The sequence below is a fragment of the Dreissena polymorpha genome, chromosome 4, assembly GCF_020536995.1.
Source record: "Dreissena polymorpha isolate Duluth1 chromosome 4, UMN_Dpol_1.0, whole genome shotgun sequence".
Taxonomy (NCBI): Eukaryota; Metazoa; Mollusca; class Bivalvia; order Myida; family Dreissenidae; genus Dreissena; species Dreissena polymorpha.
This window is the reverse complement of record NC_068358.1, coordinates 8,583,107-8,600,606: the sequence shown is the minus strand read 5'-3', so window position 1 is coordinate 8,600,606 and position 17,500 is coordinate 8,583,107.

Genomic DNA, 17,500 nt, shown 5'->3' with positions numbered 1-17,500 from the left:
GCCTTGTGATGTATTACATTTTACCTTTGATTGAAACGAGATTATGATATGAAAACATTTTTGTGTGAAAAAAAACACCAACATTCGAACCGTCAAAATATTGACCATTTGGGAAAATGGGCCTTTGACATGCCAGGGTTTGGAAATACCTGCCTCGGAATATTTGGCCTTAGCCGAACAGATTTGATGAACATTGTGTTGGCTCTACTCTAACACAATATATTGATTGATTTCGTTCAGTTAAACAGTATTTAGCCTTATAATTGAGCAAGTTATTTCAAAAATACCAACCTGCAAGCTCATTTATAGAGAGCTGAATCAAGATCAAAGAATCAGATTCTCGATCCGTCCACATACATTTTTTTGAAACCATTGGTGAAAATATTTCTACAGCCATTTGCCCTTTTCCTTTAATTCAAGTAGAACAGTTCTCAGTTGCAGCCACGAACTTGAACTTAGCACAGGTTAACCAACATACTCAAGGAACAAGTATGTTAACTGACCGCTGTGCTATGACTACAAATCTGTTTTAAAACGTCGAACATTCACACATTTGTTTCAGATTGCTCTTGTGATGCAGACTGCTACCGTTAAAATGACTGCTGCTTTCCAGGCGGAACTTCTTCCCTCTTAACATCATCTGAGGTGGAGGAAGAGGAAGAATGCCTCAACACCATTCCGTATCTGCATTCAACCTCCCCAGCATTCTACATGGTCACAACATATAACAGAACAACCAAATGCTCTGACCTCGCTCATTATCCCTGGGGCCATAATTATGCTTCACGTATATTCTCTCAGCAGGCATAAAATTTATGTCAATGATATGTGCGCTACGTGCAACGGTGTCACGGATGGTTAACAGTGGGATCTGGCAGTTGTTGTAGATGGAACACCGCAGCATATGTGGCCTTCTGCCATAGATTCTCTCCTTACGTCAATGCAGCCGGAACTTTTGACAAACGTATATTTCAGATACATGCACGATTATATATACTCTGTATCAAAAAAAGGATGACTCGATTCGCGCGTTGAATGCTGTCAAATTGAAGATTTTAATATGTCGGACCCGATGTTCATTGCATGGCTGAATGACATGGACCTGGACTCAGGCATGGTTGCCTCTTTGTGTACAAGCTCGTTCGAATCGGCTTACATCCACCAGACCGTCACCGGAAGAAGGATTCATTTCAAGAATATTTTCTGTTTTCTCTGCTCACACTTATACAATGCCAATTTTTATGAGCAGTGCCAGAATTCCATTTTCGATGATTTAACCAAAGGAGATGGCTATCATCATTTCGTCATCATATTAGAATGGGCGGATTTCGTCGCTAAATTTCGAGAACCGTTTCAGAAAGCATGCGAAATTTTTCCGAATGGTACACTGGTGAGTATATATGTATTTTCGTGTATGCACAGATATACCAACGTTTTATTTCAACTACAAATGCATGGTTGTATGATTATATATACATATATCTTAATTTATTTAAATATGATATAACCAACTTGTTATGAATGGGCTCATATTTTGATGAAGTGGACATAATGTGATTGGCGACGATTTCGGAAGCCGTGAGAATAACAGAAATATCATTTTATAAAACGGTTATTTGTATATGTAAGCCATGTGGATTTCACACAATTAGTTGTTTTTAATCAATTAATGTTTAAACAGTAAAATGTCAATAATGGCGATTTCTATTACATGAACGTTTCCCGCATACAATGAACCGCTTATGTTTATTGTCGTTTTGGAGAAAGTGTCTACTTGTGTATAGGAAATGTTTCACTCCCATTCAATAATAAAGTATATACTAGCAAATGTTAATACGAATACCTCTCCTGATAATGGCTTTGGAGTTTCTTTATTCTTGTTCATTTATTTTTGCTTCATATCTGCAAATGTCACCACTTTAACAGATTTTGCGCTCTGTTTTGTTTTCCAGAATTATCGTAATTGTCGAAACATGAATTGTCCAGTGGGACAGGTGGTTGGCGCAAACGCCAAATGCTTTCATCCACAAAGGGAATGGAGTGCCAAGTTTTTCGAACTACCTGTCAAACTATCCCTAGAATATCCGATTACATTGCCTCTAAATACCACTTTAGACGAAATTCGTGTGTATGTGGGCAACGTAAACGTCAGTTTAAACGCTTACGTTAACAAAAGCTCCATACAAATAACGGATTTATACGTGAGTATTGTAAACACAACTGAAAGCGTCAAATTGAACTATTTTGCTATAATGCTTTTAGTTTATATCGATCAGATCGATCCAGCAAAAGCAGTTTCTTAACTCCAATAGATCTTAGACGCGAAATGGACGGCGATATATGACGGTTCGACTATAACATTTCAGCAAACAACGATGGATGTTGATGTGCTTTCAGCTGACTTAGTGACCAGACTGGCCACAGACAACGGAAGAACTCTCCCTAAATGTTCGCCAAATCTTGCGTTAATATACAAGTCGCTCGTTTACGACAGATTTAAAGCGGTTCTGATTATGAAGATATTATTCTGCCGTCTGATTGAATTTGTTGAAGACGAAGTTGAATTTCTTTACGAGAACTATTTGTTATATATCAAGAAATGGAACGTTTATTTTTGCAGCTCAGAGTTTGTACGTTCAAAGAAAGCGGATGGAACCAGCATTGTTAAAATTTGTATGAAAAATTTACCGTTTCGCCAAATCGAATCTAGCGATGCACGGATTAGTTCAATATCTAGGTGGTGGCTTTCTTTGTGGCTTTGCTTTTTGTTAATTTTTATAATTGGTTGACAAACTCATGGGGAGGAGGGGGTCTTCAACCAAATTTGATTTATGTCTGAACACAATTTCGCAATCAGTGTTCATTTAATGTTTAGGTTCCATTGGTAAAATCGTTTCGGATTGTGCGCATACGCGAAGTTTATTCTTGAACGAACTTGTTATTCGTTAGAGGAAGCTCAGAAAGGCGTTAATGAAGAGAAAATATTGCTTCAGACCTACTTTGCCATTTGTTTTTAATCATCGAAAGCTTTCACTCGAAAAATAGTATATACAAAGCGCGAGTAATTCGAGAATTTTATATTCTGTAAAAAAAAACTTATCAAAGATTATGGATTCTATTGTTTATGGACTATTGTTTGTATAGTAGCTCAAGCACGAAATTCGTGATTGTTTGTCGGATGTGCCTGTTTTTATCCTCACATGCTTCAAATTGGCCCTCCCAAGACGTGTCACAAGCTTTGATAAGTTTTATGTTTAATATTGTTTTATCATGTATTGTATGGGAAGAGGTCACTTGCCATTTCACCAGATGTTATCGAATTCTTTTCGAAACAATGATTCTGGAGTTTCTTGTTCCTGTATTTGTAACATTTCTTTTTAAGGAACTTTAAAAGGACGAAAAAAAAACGTTGATGTTATATCCGTACTAATATCATTCGAATTCGGTAGAATTAATTCTTCATCGGATATGTTTTGTAACAATGCCAGACTACAGACGGCATTAACCCATTTATGCCTAGCGTCTAGAAAAAAGGCCTTGTCAAACAGCGTAGACCCAGATGAGACGCCGCATAATGTGGCGTCTCATCAATGTCTGCGCTGTTTGCTTAAAGGAATTTTTATAAGAAATATTCTAAATATAGAAATAAATATACTAGAAATCCCTAATTTTGGATATCAATTGATCCAATTTAGAAGGATGGGGGAGTCCACTAGGCATAAATGGTTTTAAATGGGTAATTGAGCGCCGCACAGATGAGCGACTTTCAGGTCTTTATGGAATAATGTGTATGTTTGCTCTGATTGTGTTTTTTTTTTTGTGTTGTTTTTTTTTACAAATTTGGTAAAGAGCAATTTTCGTTTGACTTTATTGATATATTATTTTTGCAATTTGCATTCCGTTGATTTTGGGTTCTGATTTCGTTTGCACACACGAAAATCTATTACGACTTCGACATATCTAATACACCAATACACGTAATTCACCACGAATGAGGCTGGTAGTTTTACAAATGTCAGCATCATAGGACCCGAAATGGAAAGTGTCTACCTGGAAAAGACAAACCAGTTATCTTTTGCTGCTATACTTATATTTTACTGAAGCCCGGGAAAAGTATGTTTAAGGTGCATAAAGATATGATTTACAAATGTTAGTTAATGCTTCTTATTGGACAGTTTAAATGCAAACGTGTTAGGATGTGTGTTGTAATTTGTGTAAATGATCAATCGTGTATTGGTATTTTTAAGGAACCTTAAAACTGATTTAAACACTACTAATGTGTAAACAGTGTAAACTTTAGAGCCGCTTAACAATACACGAATGGAAAAGCGCCCAATATTTAAGTGTTTTTCTTCATTAACCTGTTCCCCATGAAAATGAAATAGTAAACTGACCACCAGTTATGTTATGACTGCACTGGAGTAAATGATGAACTAATCAACACTGATAAACGCAATTGATATACGAAGTTGTATATGGTCATGAATATTTCCGTCATATTCGCTGTGTTTGACCAGTCCCTCGCGAATATAACGCTTACGTGGAATACTTGCGGACTTTCGCTTTACAAGCCTATGGAAGCATATTTGTGCCACCACTTAACAACTTAAAATAACATGAAAATAATGGAGGATTTCGCGAAAAAGAAATTATTTTCGCGAAAACAGATACATTTTCACGGAAATAAATATATTATGTTAACACGAATTTATGCATGTTAGTGCTCTAAACTGCCAACACATACAGATAAAATGTTCATGAAAATAATGTAAGATTTAGCGAAAACAAATAACTTCTCTCGAAAACAGATAACTTCATGAAATTATGAATATAAATTCGCGAAAGATGCCAGTTATATAAAAATAGATGCTCTTCAATCGGTAAACATTGTCTTTATCCTACAGACCAAGAACTGGATTGTACGTGCATACTATAGCAAGTACGTGTGTGAAGTTAGCCTATTTAGCCTATTTAGCCTATTTAGCCTATTTAGTACATAGGTTGAAACAAACATCCTATTTAGCCTATTTAGCCAATTTAACAACCTCTTCAGCCTTTTTAGCCTATTTTAGCCTATTTAGCCTATTTAGTACATAGGTTGAAACATACATCCTATTTAGCCTATTTAGCCTATTTAACAGTATTTTCAGCCTATTTAGCATGTTTTGCCTATTTAGCCTATTTAACAGCTTTTTCAACCTATTTAGCCTATTTAGCCTATTTAGCCTATTTAGCCTATTTAGTACATAGGTTGAAACAAACATCCTATTTAGCCTATTTAGCCAATTTAACAGCCTCTTCAGCCTTTTTAGCCTATTTTAGCCTATTTAGCCTATTTAGTAAATAGGTTGAAACATACATCCTATTTAGCCTATTTAGCCTATTTAACAGCATTTTCAGCCTATTTAGCATGTTTAGCCTATTTTAGCCTATTTAGCCTATTTAACAGCCTTTTCAGCCTATTTAGCATATTTAGCCTATTTAGTACATAGGTTGAAACATACATCCTATTTAGGATATTTAACCTATTTAACAGCATTTTCAGCCTATTTAGCCTATTAAGTACATAGTTAAAAGCATTTTCAGCCTATTTAGCCTATTAAGCCTATTTAGTACATAGGTTGAAACAGACATCCTATTTAGCCTATTTAGCCAAATTAACAGCCTCTTCAGCCTTTTTAGCCTATTTTAGCCTATTTAGCCTATTTAGTAAATAGGTTGAAACATACATCCTATTTAGCCTATTTAGCCTATTTAACAGCATTTTCAGCCTATTTAGCATGTTTAGCCTATTTTAGCCTATTTAGCCTATTTAACAGCCTTTTCAGCCTATTTAGCCTATTTAGCATATTTAGTACATAGGTTGAAACATACATCCTATTTAGCATATTTAGCCTATTTAACAGCATTTTCAGCCTATTTAGCCTATTAAGTACATAGTTAACAGCATTTTCAGCCTATTTAGCCTATTTAGTACATAGGTTGAAACAAACATCCTATTTAGCCTATTTAGCCAATTTAACAGCCTCTTCAGCCTTTTTAGCCTATTTTAGCCTATTTAGCCTATTTAGTAAATAGGTTGAAACATACATCCTATTTAGCCTATTTAGCCAATTTAACAGCATTTTCAGCCTATGTAGCATGTTTAGCCTATTTTAGCCTATTTAGCCTATTTAACAGCCTTTTCAGCCTATTTAGCCTATTTAGCCTATTTAGTACATAGGTTGAAACATACATCCTATTTAGCATATTTAGCCTATTTAACAGCATTTTCAGCCTATTTAGCATATTAAGTACATAGTTAACAGCATTTTCAGCCTATTTAGCCTATTAAGCATATTTAGTACATAGGTTGAAACATGCATCCTATTTAGCCGATTTAGCCTTTTTAACAGCCTATTTAGCCTATTTAGTAAATAGGTTGAAACATACATCCTATTTTGCATATTTAGCCTATTTAGCCTATTTAACAGCATTTTCAGCCTATTTAGCCTATTTAGCCTATTTAGCCTATTGAGTATATAGATTGAAACATATATCCTATTTTGCCTATTTAACAGCCTTTTCAGCCTATTTATCCTATTTAGCCTATTTAGTACATAGGTTGAAACATACATCCTATTTAGCATATTTAACAGCCTTTTCATCCTATTTAGAAAGTTTAGAACATAGGTTGAAACATACAAGGTATTAAGGACGAACAAGAGTTATCCCCCGGAAGAGACCTAGTGCACGCTGACCAGCCGTCGACTGCCTGTCGGGCTGACCTAGTTTCGGCCGGGAGTTTTAATTAGGATCGGAGCCAGGTGCAACCTATTTAGCCTATTACGCGCCAGTTTTGCCTGTGAGTGGGTATGCCCCTTTAAGGGCCCCTTTCGGACGAACAAGAGTTATCCCCCGGAAGAGACCTAGTGCACGCTGACCAGCCGTCGACTGCCCATCGGGCTGAACTAGTTTCGGCCGGGAGTTTTAATTACGGTCGGCCCCGTGCATGCAGCCTATTTAGGCTTCATCTCGTATGCGTCATTTCCCAGTGAGCGGGTATGCCCCTTTAAGGGCCCCTTTCGGACGAACAAGAGTTATCCCCCGGAAGAGACCTAGTGCACGCTGACCAGCCGTCGACTGCCTGTCGGGCTGACCTAGTTTCGGCCGGGAGTTTTAATTAGGATCGGAGCCAGGTGCAACCTATTTAGCCTATTACGCGCCAGTTTTGCCTGTGAGTGGGTATGCCCCTTTAAGGGCCCCTTTCGGACGAGCAAGAGTTATCCCCCGGAAGAGACCTAGTGCACGCTGACCAGCCGTCGACTGCCCATCGGGCTGAACTAGTTTCGGCCGGGAGTTTTAATTACGGTCGGCCCCGTGCATGCAGCCTATTTAGCCTTCATCTCGTATGCGTCATTTCCCAGTGAGCGGGTATGCCCCTTTAAGGGCCCCTTTCGGACGAACAAGAGTTATCCCCCGGAAGAGACCTAGTGCACGCTGACCAGCCGTCGACTGCCTGTCGGGCTGACCTAGTTTCGGCCGGGAGTTTTAATTAGGATCGGAGCCAGGTGCAACCTATTTAGCCTATTACGCGCCAGTTTTGCCTGTGAGTGGGTATGCCCCTTTAAGGGCCCCTTTCGGACGAACAAGAGTTATCCCCCGGAAGAGACCTAGTGCACGCTGACCAGCCGTCGACTGCCCATCGGGCTGAACTAGTTTCGGCCGGGAGTTTTAATTACGGTCGGCCCCGTGCATGCAGCCTATTTAGCCTTCATCTCGTATGCGTCATTTCCCAGTGAGCGGGTATGCCCCTTTAAGGGCCCCTTTCGGACGAACAAGAGTTATCCCCCGGAAGAGACCTAGTGCACGCTGACCAGCCGTCGACTGCCTGTCGGGCTGACCTAGTTTCGGCCGGGAGTTTTAATTAGGATCGGAGCCAGGTGATACCTATTTAGCCTATTACGCGCCAGTTTTGCCTGTGAGTGGGTATGCCCCTTTAAGGGCCCCTTTCGGACGAACAAGAGTTATCCCCCGGAAGAGACCTAGTGCACGCTGACCAGCCGTCGACTGCCCATCGGGCTGAACTAGTTTCGGCCGGGAGTTTTAATTACGGTCGGCCCCGTGCATGCAGCCTATTTAGCCTTCATCTCGTATGCGTCATTTCCCAGTGAGCGGGTATGCCCCTTTAAGGGCCCCTTTCGGACGAACAAGAGTTATCCCCCGGAAGAGACCTAGTGCACGCTGACCAGCCGTCGACTGCCTGTCGGGCTGACCTAGTTTCGGCCGGGAGTTTTAATTAGGATCGGAGCCAGGTGCAACCTATTTAGCCTATTACGCGCCAGTTTTGCCTGTGAGTGGGTATGCCCCTTTAAGGGCCCCTTTCGGACGAACAAGAGTTATCCCCCGGAAGAGACCTAGTGCACGCTGACCAGCCGTCGACTGCCCATCGGGCTGAACTAGTTTCGGCCGGGAGTTTTAATTACGGTCGGCCCCGTGCATGCAGCCTATTTAGCCTTCATCTCGTATGCGTCATTTCCCAGTGAGCGGGTATGCCCCTTTAAGGGCCCCTTTCGGACGAACAAGAGTTATCCCCCGGAAGAGACCTAGTGCACGCTGACCAGCCGTCGACTGCCTGTCGGGCTGACCTAGTTTCGGCCGGGAGTTTTAATTAGGATCGGAGCCAGGTGCAACCTATTTAGCCTATTACGCGCCAGTTTTGCCTGTGAGTGGGTATGCCCCTTTAAGGGCCCCTTTCGGACGAACAAGAGTTATCCCCCGGAAGAGACCTAGTGCACGCTGACCAGCCGTCGACTGCCCATCGGGCTGAACTAGTTTCGGCCGGGAGTTTTAATTACGGTCGGCCCCGTGCATGCAGCCTATTTAGCCTTCATCTCGTATGCGTCATTTCCCAGTGAGCGGGTATGCCCCTTTAAGGGCCCCTTTCGGACGAACAAGAGTTATCCCCCGGAAGAGACCTAGTGCACGCTGACCAGCCGTCGACTGCCTGTCGGGCTGACCTAGTTTCGGCCGGGAGTTTTAATTAGGATCGGAGCCAGGTGCAACCTATTTAGCCTATTACGCGCCAGTTTTGCCTGTGAGTGGGTATGCCCCTTTAAGGGCCCCTTTCGGACGAACAAGAGTTATCCCCCGGAAGAGACCTAGTGCACGCTGACCAGCCGTCGACTGCCCATCGGGCTGAACTAGTTTCGGCCGGGAGTTTTAATTACGGTCGGCCCCGTGCATGCAGCCTATTTAGCCTTCATCTCGTATGCGTCATTTCCCAGTGAGCGGGTATGCCCCTTTAAGGGCCCCTTTCGGACGAACAAGAGTTATCCCCCGGAAGAGACCTAGTGCACGCTGACCAGCCGTCGACTGCCTGTCGGGCTGACCTAGTTCGGCCGGGAGTTTTAATTAGGATCGGAGCCAGGTGCAACCTATTTAGCCTATTACGCGCCAGTTTTGCCTGTGAGTGGGTATGCCCCTTTAAGGGCCCCTTTCGGACGAACAAGAGTTATCCCCCGGAAGAGACCTAGTGCACGCTGACCAGCCGTCGACTGCCTGTCAGGCTGACCTAGTTTCGGCCGGGAGTTTTAATTAGGATCGGAGCCAGGTGCAACCTATATAGCCTATTACGCGCCAGTTTTGCCTGTGAGTGGGTTTGCCCCTTTAAGGGCCCCTTTCGGACGAACAAGAGTTATCCCCCGGAAGAGACCTATTGCACGCTGACCAGCCGTCGACTGCCTGTCGGGCTGACCTAGTTTCGGCCGGGAGTTTTAATTAGGATCGGAGCCAGGTGCAACCTATTTAGCCTATTACGCGCCAGTTTTGCCTGTGAGTGGGTATGCCCCTTTAAGGGCCCCTTTCGGACGAACAAGAGTTATCCCCCGGAAGAGACCTAGTGCACGCTGACCAGCCGTCGACTGCCCATCGGGCTGAACTAGTTTCGGCCGGGAGTTTTAATTACGGTCGGCCCCGTGCATGCAGCCTATTTAGCCTTCATCTCGTATGCGTCATTTCCCAGTGAGCGGGTATGCCCCTTTAAGGGCCCCTTTCGGACGAACAAGAGTTATCCCCCGGAAGAGACCTAGTGCACGCTGACCAGCCGTCGACTGCCTGTCGGGCTGACCTAGTTTCGGCCGGGAGTTTTAATTAGGATCGGAGCCAGGTGCAACCTATTTAGCCTATTACGCGCCAGTTTTGCCTGTGAGTGGGTATGCCCCTTTAAGGGCCCCTTTCGGACGAGCAAGAGTTATCCCCCGGAAGAGACCTAGTGCACGCTGACCAGCCGTCGACTGCCCATCGGGCTGAACTAGTTTCGGCCGGGAGTTTTAATTACGGTCGGCCCCGTGCATGCAGCCTATTTAGCCTTCATCTCGTATGCGTCATTTCCCAGTGAGCGGGTATGCCCCTTTAAGGGCCCCTTTCGGACGAACAAGAGTTATCCCCCGGAAGAGACCTAGTGCACGCTGACCAGCCGTCGCCTGCCTGTCGGGCTGATCTAGTTTCGGCCGGGATCTTTAATTAGGATCGGAGCCAGGTGCAACCTATTTAGCCTATTACGCGCCAGTTTTGCCTGTGAGTGGGTATGCCCCTTTAAGGGCCCCTTTCGGACGAACAAGAGTTATCCCCCGGAAGAGACCTATTGCACGCTGACCAGCCGTCGACTGCCCATCGGGCTGAACTAGTTTCGGCCGGGAGTTTTAATTACGGTCGGCCCCGTGCATGCAGCCTATTTAGCCTTCATCTCGTATGCGTCATTTCCCAGTGAGCGGGTATGCCCCTTTAAGGGCCCCTTTCGGACGAACAAGAGTTATCCCCCGGAAGAGACCTAGTGCACGCTGACCAGCCGTCGACTGCCTGTCGGGCTGACCTAGTTTCGGCCGGGAGTTTTAATTAGGATCGGAGCCAGGTGCAACCTATTTAGCCTATTACGCGCCAGTTTTGCCTGTGAGTGGGTATGCCCCTTTAAGGGCCCCTTTCGGACGAACAAGAGTTATCCCCCGGAAGAGACCTAGTGCACGCTGACCAGCCGTCGACTGCCCATCGGGCTGAACTAGTTTCGGCCGGGAGTTTTAATTACGGTCGGCCCCGTGCATGCAGCCTATTTAGCCTTCATCTCGTATGCGTCATTTCCCAGTGAGCGGGTATGCCCCTTTAAGGGCCCCTTTCGGACGCACAAGAGTTATCCCCCGGAAGAGACCTAGTGCACGCTGACCAGCCGTCGACTGCCTGTCGGGCTGACCTAGTATCGGCCGGGAGTTTTAATTAGGATCGGAGCCAGGTGCAACCTATTTAGCCTATTACGCGCCAGTTTTGCCTGTGAGTGGGTATGCCCCTTTAAGGGCCCCTTTCGGACGAGCAAGAGTTATCCCCCGGAAGAGACCTAGTGCACGCTGACCAGCCGTCGACTGCCCATCGGGCTGAACTAGTTTCGGCCGGGAGTTTTAATTACGGTCGGCCCCGTGCATGCAGCCTATTTAGCCTTCATCTCGTATGCGTCATTTCCCAGTGAGCGGGTATGCCCCTTTAAGGGCCCCTTTCGGACGAACAAGAGTTATCCCCCGGAAGAGACCTAGTGCACGCTGACCAGCCGTCGACTGCCTGTCGGGCTGACCTAGTTTCGGCCGGGAGTTTTAATTAGGATCGGAGCCAGGTGCAACCTATTTAGCCTATTACGCGCCAGTTTTGCCTGTGAGTGGGTATGCCCCTTTAAGGGCCCCTTTCGGACGAACAAGAGTTATCCCCCGGAAGAGACCTAGTGCACGCTGACCAGCCGTCGACTGCCCATCGGGCTGAACTAGTTTCGGCCGGGAGTTTTAATTACGGTCGGCCCCGTGCATGCAGCCTATTTAGCCTTCATCTCGTATGCGTCATTTCCCAGTGAGCGGGTATGCCCCTTTAAGGGCCCCTTTCGGACGAACAAGAGTTATCCCCCGGAAGAGACCTAGTGCACGCTGACCAGCCGTCGACTGCCTGTCGGGCTGACCTAGTTTCGGCCGGGAGTTTTAATTAGGATCGGAGCCAGGTGCAACCTATTTAGCCTATTACGCGCCAGTTTTGCCTGTGAGTGGGTATGCCCCTTTAAGGGCCCCTTTCGGACGAACAAGAGTTATCCCCCGGAAGAGACCTAGTGCACGCTGACCAGCCGTCGACTGCCCATCGGGCTGAACTAGTTTCGGCCGGGAGTTTTAATTACGGTCGGCCCCGTGCATGCAGCCTATTTAGCCTTCATCTCGTATGCGTCATTTCCCAGTGAGCGGGTATGCCCCTTTAAGGGCCCCTTTCGGACGAACAAGAGTTATCCCCCGGAAGAGACCTAGTGCACGCTGACCAGCCGTCGACTGCCTGTCGGGCTGACCTAGTTTCGGCCGGGAGTTTTAATTAGGATCGGAGCCAGGTGCAACCTATTTAGCCTATTACGCGCCAGTTTTGCCTGTGAGTGGGTATGCCCCTTTAAGGGCCCCTTTCGGACGAACAAGAGTTATCCCCCGGAAGAGACCTAGTGCACGCTGACCAGCCGTCGACTGCCCATCGGGCTGAACTAGTTTCGGCCGGGAGTTTTAATTACGGTCGGCCCCGTGCATGCACCCTATTTAACCTTCATCTCGTATGCGTCATTTCCCAGTGAGCGGGTATGCCCCTTTAAGGGCCCCTTTCGGACGAACAAGAGTTATCCCCCGGAAGAGACCTAGTGCACGCTGACCAGCCGTCGACTGCCTGTCGGGCTGACCTAGTTTCGGCCGGGAGTTTTAATTAGGATCGGAGCCAGGTGCAACCTATTTACTGTGAAACCATTATTTATCGTCAGGCATCAATTTTCATAAATTTCGTCAGTCGACCGATCGGCGAATTTAAGATCCTTACTAACAATCATGCTCTATGTTTGAACAGAAACAAACACTAAGTTGAACAATATTTTAAAACTTTACCGTAGACATGAGGCATTAAATTTCAACATAATCCATGCACACATTCACTGCTGTTTCGTAATCAAGATTAATCCGGTTTTGACACAAAGGGATGTAGATTACACAAGGTACTTAACTGACACGTTACACTTCTTTAAAACGCGTGTGCAGTACAGCTGTATCGAATGCGTTGACTTCGTTTATGTAGAATGGTAATGAATTAGCGCTAATTGTTTACAACTTTATTACCCATTAGGTGCATTGTGTTTTTCAGGGGTGTTGCATATTATCCATCACGCAGCGAATGCCGATGAAAGACAATAAACCAAATGAAAAGATGACGATGTGTGATCAACATGCGTATTTATCACAAATTAATAAAGAATATTTTAATTGCTGTTTGTTGTTTGATTGTTTGCGTTTAACCACACTTATTACTATTTTATATGTATCAATTTATTAATTTGTTAAATTATTGACATTATTGATTTATATACCGGTAGTTTACTTTTTAAGAACAAACACACACATAGAGTTTATAATTTGAATGTTGATATCAGAATAAAAAAGCATTTTATTTGAAAAAAAAACACAACACTTAACAAACTGGAACCTCTTCGTATAAAACAAACAGTTTTAAAACGGTATTGACAGCATTTTAATAAAATCATACCAACTAGAATAAGACTAATTGGCAATTGGCTTCGTTGTTACAAACACTCGTTAACGGTTATTCGATCCCACTTGTCCGCTAATCATAACAATGAACGTGTGAATGGCATACATTTAGAGATTCCATTACTGTCCCTTGATAACAAAAGACTAGTAAATTGGCATGTGACAAACAGGCCCCACCTCCTGCAGTGATTCTCAAGTGTGTTCCCGCATTCGTACCACGATTTTTCGCAACTGCGATTGATCGCGAATATGTATTACACACAAATCGGATATTGACTGACGCATTTTTTTTTTATTCAAAATCAGAAATCGGCGAATTTAAGTGCTGACGAAATCGTCATTTTTATAAAAATGACGAAATTTTGTGCTGTCGAAAATAAATGGTTTCACAGTAGCCTATTACGCGCCAGTTTTGCCTGTGAGTGGGTATGCCCCTTTAAGGGCCCCTTTCGGACGAACAAGAGTTATCCCCCGGAAGAGACCTAGTGCACGCTGACCAGCCGTCGACTGCCCATCGGGCTGAACTAGTTTCGGCCGGGAGTTTTAATTACGGTCGGCCCCGTGCATGCAGCCTATTTAGCCTTCATCTCGTATGCGTCATTTCCCAGTGAGCGGGTATGCCCCTTTAAGGGCCCCTTTCGGACGAACAAGAGTTATCCCCCGGAAGAGACCTAGTGCACGCTGACCAGCCGTCGACTGCCTGTCGGGCTGACCTAGTTTCGGCCGGGAGTTTTAATTAGGATCGGAGCCAGGTGCAACCTATTTAGCCTATTACGCGCCAGTTTTGCCTGTGAGTGGGTATGCCCCTTTAAGGGCCCCTTTCGGACGAACAAGAGTTATCCCCCGGAAGAGACCTAGTGCACGCTGACCAGCCGTCGACTGCCCATCGGGCTGAACTAGTTTCGGCCGGGAGTTTTAATTACGGTCGGCCCCGTGCATGCAGCCTATTTAGCCTTCATCTCGTATGCGTCATTTCCCAGTGAGCGGGTATGCCCCTTTAAGGGCCCCTTTCGGACGAACAAGAGTTATCCCCCGGAAGAGACCTAGTGCACGCTGACCAGCCGTCGACTGCCTGTCGGGCTGACCTAGTTTCGGCCGGGAGTTTTAATTAGGATCGGAGCCAGGTGCAACCTATTTAGCCTATTACGCGCCAGTTTTGCCTGTGAGTGGGTATGCCCCTTTAAGGGCCCCTTTCGGACGAACAAGAGTTATCCCCCGGAAGAGACCTAGTGCACGCTGACCAGCCGTCGACTGCCCATCGGGCTGAACTAGTTTCGGCCGGGAGTTTTAATTACGGTCGGCCCCGTGCATGCAGCCTATTTAGCCTTCATCTCGTATGCGTCATTTCCCAGTGAGCGGGTATGCCCCTTTAAGGGCCCCTTTCGGACGAACAAGAGTTATCCCCCGGAAGAGACCTAGTGCACGCTGACCAGCCGTCGACTGCCTGTCAGGCTGACCTAGTTTCGGCCGGGAGTTTTAATTAGGATCGGAGCCAGGTGCAACCTATTTAGCCTATTACGCGCCAGTTTTGCCTGTGAGTGGGTATGCCCCTTTAAGGGCCCCTTTCGGACGAACAAGAGTTATCCCCCGGAAGAGACCTAGTGCACGCTGACCAGCCGTCGACTGCCCATCGGGCTGAACTAGTTTCGGCCGGGAGTTTTAATTACGGTCGGCCCCGTGCATGCAGCCTATTTAGCCTTCATCTCGTATGCGTCATTTCCCAGTGAGCGGGTATGCCCCTTTAAGGGCCCCTTTCGGACGAACAAGAGTTATCCCCCGGAAGAGACCTAGTGCACGCTGACCAGCCGTCGACTGCCTGTCGGGCTGACCTAGTTTCGGCCGGGAGTTTTAATTAGGATCGGAGCCAGGTGCAACCTATTTAGCCTATTACGCGCCAGTTTTGCCTGTGAGTGGGTATGCCCCTTTAAGGGCCCCTTTCGGACGAACAAGAGTTATCCCCCGGAAGAGACCTAGTGCACGCTGACCAGCCGTCGACTGCCCATCGGAGCAGACAACTCTATTAAGCTTTTTGTAAAAAGTATGGCCCTTTTTTCACTTAGAATATGCATATATTATTGATAAATCTATGTTAAAGTTTGCGTACCACATCAAATATTTTCTAGGTGCCCTGACATAATGCTTTCATATTTTGCATACTTATTTACCAACATAACCCCAATCTATAAACAAGAGCAGACAAGTGTTAATAGCATTTGTAAGAATTATGACCCTTTTTCCACTAGAGTATGCATAACTCTATGTTAAAGTTTGTGTACCACCTGAAATATAAATTCACTCTATGTTAAAGTTTGTGTACCACCTGAAATATTTTCTATGTGCCTTGACATATTGCTTTCATATTTTGCATACTTCTATACCAACATGACCCCAATCAATACAGAAGAGCAGACAATTGTAACAAGCATTTTGTACGAATTATTTCCCTTTTTATACTTATTAAATTGAAAATTTGGTAAAAATTTGTGTATAGGTTCTTTTTATTCCTAAAGTATCAAAGCTATTGCTTTCATACTTGCAACACTTACTAACAATAATAAGGGACTGTGCAGGTAAAGTAATGTAAATCTGACTGGCATTTTGACAGAATTATGGCCCCTTCCATAATTAGAAAAATGAAAATTTGGTTAAGTTTTGTGTTTTTGTCCACTTAACTCCCAAGTATCCTACATGTAGCTGTTGCTTTCAGAATAGTGTCTTTATTTATCAGATGCAAAAACATGGATTAATCTGTATTTATGAAAATAATCAAAGCAGAAAGGGTGGCTATGAAAGGAATGTGTGAATACATCCTCCGTATTTTGTATGGTAAATAATAATTCTCATGTACCAATAATGCTAAAGGGACTTGCTCACATTTTTTTAAATTATAAAATTAAATTTATTGTCATATATTCTAAAAAGCATTTATTCTTTATTTTTAAACAAAAGAAATAGAGCTATTGAGAAAGAACATTGTCTAATATTTGGTTTATTAACTTAGGATATTTTTTTTGAAATCTGTTTAAAATTAAGGGGTTTGTAACAATTTTCCTTGATAATAATTGAATATACTTTGAGTATTATTATAGCAAGGGTTATGTTTTTTTAAAATAAAAACGAAGGCGCCTGGGCACAGTGGTAGTGTGTGACCTTTGCTCCCAGAGGACCTGGGTCAATTTATGGAGATGGCAATATGTTTAATTGAACTTTTTATCTTGCTAATAAAAACATGATGGATGTTTGAGTACACATATTTATCGACATTTTTCACAACTACGAAAATCTGTGAACATGTCCCTCTTATTGTCATATGTTGTTATGTTCGGTCATCGTACAGTCAATTCAAAGTGAAGGTTAACTTGATTAAACTTGGTCAGAGTGCTTATCTTGACAATATCTAGGCAAGGTTCTTACTTTGGTAAAGTCAAGGATCAATACATGTAAAAAGGTTAACAGGGCAAACAGAAATCATATTCATTACTTTAAATTGTTTATGATTTGGCGGAATATTTATCTTGACCATATCTTGCCTAAGTTAAAGTTGCTCTTCCAATTGGATGGATTATAAGGTCATGAGATTAAATCAGAGAAATAATATGTATTAACATTCTGAATGCTCATTTGATAACTTATTTATGATGACATTTTTTACGTTTCATGATTTCTAGTCTATCTGCAGGTAAAAAGATGCCCAGTTTGCAAAGTTTTTGCCCCATTGAAGAACAATTTAGTTGAAAAGAAAGTCTTCAAGATTTCAACATATCATATTATCCCTGTCAAAGCTCTGAGCTGCAGTGTTTTGATCATATACAACTAATATGAACATGGTTACTTGAAGCATGTTTGAGTACAAGGTCTTATATAAGTGAATGTTTAAATGTGATTAAGCTTTTTGGGGCAGGCATGTTCCTGTTGATATTCTTTTACCGCAA